Source organism: Fulmarus glacialis, unplaced genomic scaffold (genome assembly GCF_000690835.1).
Source record: "Fulmarus glacialis isolate BGI_N327 unplaced genomic scaffold, ASM69083v1 scaffold42061, whole genome shotgun sequence".
In the NCBI taxonomy this organism is placed as follows: domain Eukaryota; kingdom Metazoa; phylum Chordata; class Aves; order Procellariiformes; family Procellariidae; genus Fulmarus; species Fulmarus glacialis.
In genome coordinates, this window is record NW_009195433.1 from 13998 (window position 1) to 20628 (window position 6631).

General features: G+C 43.5%; 1 protein-coding gene across 1 annotated transcript in view; it reads left to right on the forward strand.

Moving 5' to 3' along the window:
• The window catches only part of TMEM248 (transmembrane protein 248), a 5515-nt gene extending 4991 nt beyond the window's left edge, over positions 1-524 (forward strand). Inside the window, exon 6 of the mRNA XM_009588088.1 lies at positions 1-524. This exon is cut by the window's left edge and continues 89 nt beyond it. The gene's annotated coding sequence lies outside the window, so the exon portion shown is untranslated.
• Positions 525-6631: the final 6107 nt, after the last annotated feature.

Sequence of the window (6631 nt, forward strand, 5' to 3'; positions counted from 1 at the left end):
TAACACTCTGACATTATCTTGCAATGTTGGTTTATTCCAACCAAAGACATTTCAAGTGCCTGTAATTGATTTGTACATATTTATAAAAGTATATTCAGAATAGGTCAGATGATGCACTTGTTCCGCATTGTAGTGCGGCCGGAAACTTTCAGTCTTTACCTGTGGACATAGCCGAATGTTTGTGTAGATATGTTTAGTGATATGGCTACATATAGTCAGAGCAAGATATTTTTGTCTAGCTGCACCTGGGCAGGTTAAGATGCCTTTGCAAGTGTCTCAAACAAACCAACAGATCTTTGTTTTTTGCCCGATGATATGTACAGTGTGTTTGAAACAGTATGCACCTTTGATATAATACTGCATTTCCAAAGCCACCAATCTACTACATGAATTAAATGTGTATTTGTGTGGCCTAATACTTTCTTCCATTTGCTCCTTGCTTGCAAGAAAAGATATCAACATGTTAGGTTTTTTTTGAAAAAAGAAATACATATTCACATTTTAATAGTGCTGTATTTAGGACAAACTTGTGCTTTTATTCATAGTAAAAAAATTAAGAAGTGAAGTCCCATTTTAAAATGTTTCTTATTGAAAAGTGCTAAGTTTGATTTTTTTTTTCTTTTTTTTTTTTTTTTCCCCCTCATTTGGCTTGCTGAATGCCAGAGAATCAGTCAGCATAGAGACTATCTGGAAAGCTTTCCACCTGGCCTCCCATCTGCAGCCCTCAAACCAGGACTGTGCGTCTCTGCTGCAGAGCAGCTTTCTGTAAACTTTTTTTTTCTAGAAAGTGAAACTTAATAAAAAGATATATTAACAGTCTGTTGGGGCTCTGCACAGCCTTGGGCAAGTGCAAATAATGAAAGGAAAAGAAAGCCCATAGTCTGTTATAGAGCTTCACTTTGGGATGCTCCATCCATCTCTGAAGGGCAGCTGAAAATGACACTTTGATTAGCTTTGTGCGATTTCCATTTAATGCTGTCCACTCAGGGGAAAATGACAAAGAGAGAACTAGGGCTGTTGTGATTAAGGTCAAAGAAACCACACAGTAAAACACACACTGTTCTCTGTGTCCATTCTTAAATCAGAGGGTTTATTTGGTGCATTTCTCCTTTCCCCATTCTGGCTTTTGCTGTTTCTTTTTGGCTTCTTATTGAGTAGCCTCCTTAATTTTCAGGAGTCAGGGTTTTCCTGCAGACATTTCCACCACTGCTTTTAAAATCTCACTGGTTGCCTTAACTGACCTTTCATCTTGTCTTTCAGCTTTCTTGTCAGGTAGTATAACTGTAGGTCTGCATGCATACACATAAGCTTTCTTTCCTCCTCCTTTCACTCTAAACTACAGAAAAGAAGAAACCCAAGTCAAAATCTCAGTCTCAATTATGCTGACATAAGATTCTTAGTTTATTACCTATAGACACTATTGAATGGTACCATACTGGTCTGTAGGCCTGTATTATGGGACTTAAGTAAGTTCGTGAGTCGTCAGAGTGTTTGAAGCAAAATAGTCACACTTTTCTTCAGAATGTTTCCTTTATAGAATTTCAGTTACTTAAGTGGTGTTAACTAACATGCGTTTTTCTCCAGGGATGTTAAGGCAAAGCTTTAGAGATGGCCTAGTTTGAAGTCTAGGGATAAATGAAGCTTCCAGTTTTCTCCTGATGCTGCTATGGGCTAATGCTGCTTCGCTGAAATCAATCAGCGAAGTCAAAACAGGTAGATGGCTTCTCATGAAAACTGTCCGAGCTGTTCCTAATTCACGCATACCCAGCCTTCTGCATTAATACTGATTTCTAGAGTTGCCTACGAGGGTGGCTTGAACTGGGGACCAAAGGCAGGAACAGGAAATGGACTGGGGTGGTGTTGCAAATTCTGGAAATATCTAGAAAACACCCAGCATGATGCAACTCCTTTAAAAAAGCAAAGCCGAGTCCTTTCTGTTTCAGCAAATTGAAAATCAAACTCCAAATGCTCTAATTGGAATTTGGTCTGTTGGGGAAAACAGAATTTTTTTTTAATCTGGTTTTGCTGTGTGGTAATTAGAGGAGCCTGCTTTGCAATTTATCACCCACTCTATTGAAGTACCAGAAATAATAAGATTGCAACCCACAAACAGAAAAGGGAAAATGTTAAGAGTTGTATTTTTTGGCCTTCGTTTATCCCTTTGCAGCCCTGTATTGCAGCGGAGGGGTAAGGGTGTCCATCAGGTTGAAATGCTGTAATACTGAGGAATATTGGATTGTTCCTAGGCGCAATGTACAAAAGTTAAATGCAGCCAAACAGAAGAGTAAAAACTTAATATTAAAGTTCGGATCATATTGATCTTTCCTTTTTTGTTTTCTTTTTCTTTTTAACTATGACTTGAATCAGTTTTGATTCTATTTGTACGTGTTTTCTTGTTCTTAGAAAGCTGCCATTTTCTTTTGCATTTTTCTTTGGCATTACATAGAAAATCTGAGCCTTGGTTTTCAACCCTCTGCAGGTGATTGTAGGGTTAAGATGGCTTTTTTGTTTTGTTCTTACATTTCACTTGTCTTGTTGCATGATGGTTAATAGCTGATTTGGAAATGACATTTCTCTCCTAGATTACTTTTGTGTTTGTAAGATATGCATATTGCTTTGCAGAATAAAAACAATGACGTTTATTCTGTTGTCTTTATTTCTACTGCCCAGTTGCTGTGGAGGTTTTATAAATCACCTATGTTATGTGGATGATCGGCGGGGATGAGTAGTGAAAGTCCGCAATAGATTGGAATTTCAAACCCTTTGTTCTACCTCTGATGCAGTGAGCGCCTTAGTAGATGGTTTTTTCTTTATGTATCATGGGGTAGGGAATGTAGCTGGTGCCCATCATGAGAAATGCAGAATTTGTGACCTAGACCCATCTCTCCTGTTGCTGTTCCTTGATGATGATCGTGCCTTCCACTGCCTCCCTGCTACAGGTGCCGTGTACCCGGCTCAGCTGAACCGAGGCCAGAGGCTGGGTGTTTCAGAGTGCCTGGGGATGGTCGGAGGCTCTTGGATGGACGGCTGTTGAAATCGAGATGATGGGACTTGTTAAATTCTAGCTCCAGTTACTTGGGCAGCTGGAACAAGTTGCACCTGCAGGTTGTCAGTGCTTGAGAGAGTAGGAAAAACATACTTAGTTTTGCTCTTAGAAGCTTGTTAAAAGCTAGGCACTGTGTATTTGACAAGTACAAGAAGGCCAGCCTGTCTTGCTTCTCTGAAGAACAGAGTTCAAAGCATCCAAATGGTGCCTATTCAAATCTGGTGGCGAATGGGAGCGTTGTTCAAAAGCAAATCTGTGACATTGTTTTATAATTTTTCCTGGGGAGAGAGACTCTGAGAATTAGTAGAAAAAAGTGATTTTAATAGAATAGTTTTTACAAATCCTCTTCATATGGCTCCAGGAAAGCTGGCTAGTTCTGAAATGTCTGCCCTGAATGAGCATTAATGTCCTGTGTTAGCATGTTCTCAACTTCGAGTGAGTCTGTCACTATTTTAGTTAGCAAAGCAGTCGTCTGGCTTCCACTGAATCCTGTCCCTCAGCCAGCAAAGGGGAAGAGAAAGGCGGTCGGACACGTATTCACTTGTTTTCTGTTAAACAAACTCTCTTTCATAACTCGAGCAGCCACTATTTGGCCAGTGCACAGCTTTGTTCAATGAGTTTTATAGAAGTGCAGCTTCCTTGAAGAAAATCCTGTTTTCATAGCTCTTGCTGCGTAGAGTTACACTTGAGTAAACGTACAGGAGGATCTATGGTGAGTTCCCACTGGGGAAAAAGTACCTGGCAAATCGATATGTGATGGAATTCATTTTGTTCTAAAGTAAAGGTGAGCAACCTGCTGCCTGGAATATTTCCCAAGCCTCTTAACATAGGGAAAGTCGTGCTGTAATTTAGTGCCATGCCTTAAGTCAGGTTCTTTCAAGGCCCCCTCCTGGCTCGATAGTACGAGCAGCTTAAAACTAGGTGTTAGAAGCAGGTAGTACAATGGGGGGGGAGAGGAAAGGCTGGTTTTGCTGATAGAACAGGACATTTCCAGGTGCTGGAAGGTTGGAAGGGTGGGGACGCTATAATCAGGCTGTTTGCTCATAATGATGATGTTTGTTAACAAACTAAAATAAGGGCAATGAAAAATTATGTAAAGCTTGCTCATCTGGAAAAAATGCAGGCGCTGTGTTTGCAATCAGATTACATCTAACATTAGCAGGCTGCTACAGATTGGGATGAGAAGTACCATCTGCCATCAGCGATGGCATTTCTTTAATCGGGTGCTTTGTGCCAAATATTTTGGTATTACGTGAAAGTATTGCTGAAAATGAGGAACAGCATCTCTTCTTACAGCAGTGCCTTCTCTCTGCAAGCAAATTTCTTTAGCTTTCTTTTTAAAATAGAGAGTTTCAAAGAAATGTTGTTCTCAAAAGTTCACATGAATGAGTATGCTGGCAGCTGCTGAAATTTGGATTGTAAATTCTCCTTTTCCCTCCAGCTCTAATCAAAATTTTGCTAGTGATGAATTGCCTGGCAGAGTGAGAAAATAAAGCTGTAGCTAAAGGTAGAAAGCCACGTACGTGTTAAACTCCTGCGACTTGTTTGTCTGCTGTTAAGCAGCTAACTCGGTGACTTTCAAACTTTTGATGGCTGAGCCCCACACCTGTCCCCCTGGAAGATCCCTGAGAAGTTGCACACACAAAGGATCCTTTGTGGCACCCGTTGGCTGGGTATCCTTTCTGTTAGCTTTTGCCAGCTTTTCAGAGGTAGCCTGGGGACTGACCTTGAGGTGTCTGTTAATCCTGAGTTGAAAACAACTCAGCTAAATAAATAGCAGCAATGCTGAGAAGCAAGGTGCAAGCTTGGATTTGGATCTTCCTTCAGCACTGATGCTAAGCCCTGTCCCGCAGTGCGCTGCAGTCTCGGGAGATCTGGGTTCCTTGCTGTGCCTCGCTGGGCAGCTTGCTTTGTGTTTGTAGGTCTCAGTTTCTCCTTTATAAAGGGCTTTTACAGCTCTGCTAAGTGCTATGACCTTTACCAATAGAAGTAACTTACCCTCGACTAGAAAATGCATCCGATTGACCATGCTGCTTTAGGGAGAGGGAGGCTACGTCCTAACCTGCAAGGCTTCCTAGCAGAACAAATATTCCCTATTTACCTTTTGAAGGTGTTTCTTCACAGGATGTTAAAGAAACAGTTGGGACCTAAGCATAGATTTCCTTGTGCTGTCTCTATGGTTAGCTCCTTGCAACATGATTCTTGCACCTTGATGAAATAAATAACAACATAAGATTTAATCTACAGCTACAAAAAATGAGTAGGGCAATCCATAGACCAGCTTTTTCATAGACCTTATTAATGTTTGTGAATAAAACATTTCACAATACACTACATTATCCTTTATCCTTTGAAAAGATCCCTTCTGGTAATGCCCTCTACCCTCTAGCAAGAGGGGGCTTTACAGCGAGGAGGATGGCAATATCCTCGCTCTGGTTTTGGTATAAATCATGCCACGCAGTTGTGTTGTCTGGGGGGAAAGGGTGAGAGCCCAGGAGCAACTCGGGTAAGGCGAGTGACTGAAAAATGTGGGTAAACCTGTTATGTCCTTGTACCCGGAGTCCTGTATGAACAAAATTGTCATCTAGCAGGCACAAACAGATAAGAAACAGGATTTTGTGGCCCATGGCTGTGTGCATCTCCTCCCAGCATCACGCACCACGGCTCAACACCCCAGGCAGGATTTTCACCCTGGAGTTTAATTCTGTTTCCCCTGGACTCTTACCCTCCCCTTCCTTTGGCAGCTGTGTTTGCGGAGCAGCTGGGGCCGGGTTACTGCCTGCTCCGTTGTGGAGGGTCCCAGGTGGGTGCATTCACCATTTTGCAGAGTAACGAGGATGAGCAGTCTCATGTGTGCCACCGAGAGAGAGCCGGTCGGGTTTTGCTCTGGCATTTAGCTAGAGCCAGGTAGGCTGGGAGCCCTGGCCCTGCACAGCTGGAGAAGGCTGTGAGATGGAGCCTGGCCGTTACCCACAGGAGATGCTGATCACCCCTGATTGCTCCTCAGCTGGGCGGTGGGAGGCTGCGATTGAGCTGGGGCAGCCGGCACTCCCCTCCGCTCCCCGGCCAGAGAGGTGACCTGTCTCCCCAGGGGACCCTGGAGAGGTATTTCAGGCAGTAAATTGATGGTTTGGGTGCGATGGGTCAGTGTGATACGAGTAACTCCTTGGAAATGAACAGGCTGCACTGGAGCTACTGGATTCCTCCGGCCCTGGTGAGTCCCTGCCTGCCCGCGGGGAGGGTTGTGGGGTGGGGGGCTGCAGGGGTGTCTCCAGTGGTGCCTTTGCTGTTGTGGGGCAAAACTGGGCTTCAGAGTGATCCCCAAGGGGTTTAGGAGACGGCGGTCAGTGGGCTAAGGGCTCGCTCCAGGGCTCAGAGCAATGGGGGTGCCTGAACTAACCTTTGAGACTCACCCTCCTGAAAACCTGCTTGTGTTCGTTATGGCTGAGGGAGGGAGCAAACAGCTTGAAAATGAGAATTTCCAAGGAAATCCTCAGTGAAATCAGAACTAGTGCCGGCGACCTGAGAAAGCCTAGACACGAGGAGAAACCAAGAGCTGATCTGGGTCAGGAAAAGACGTCTGCA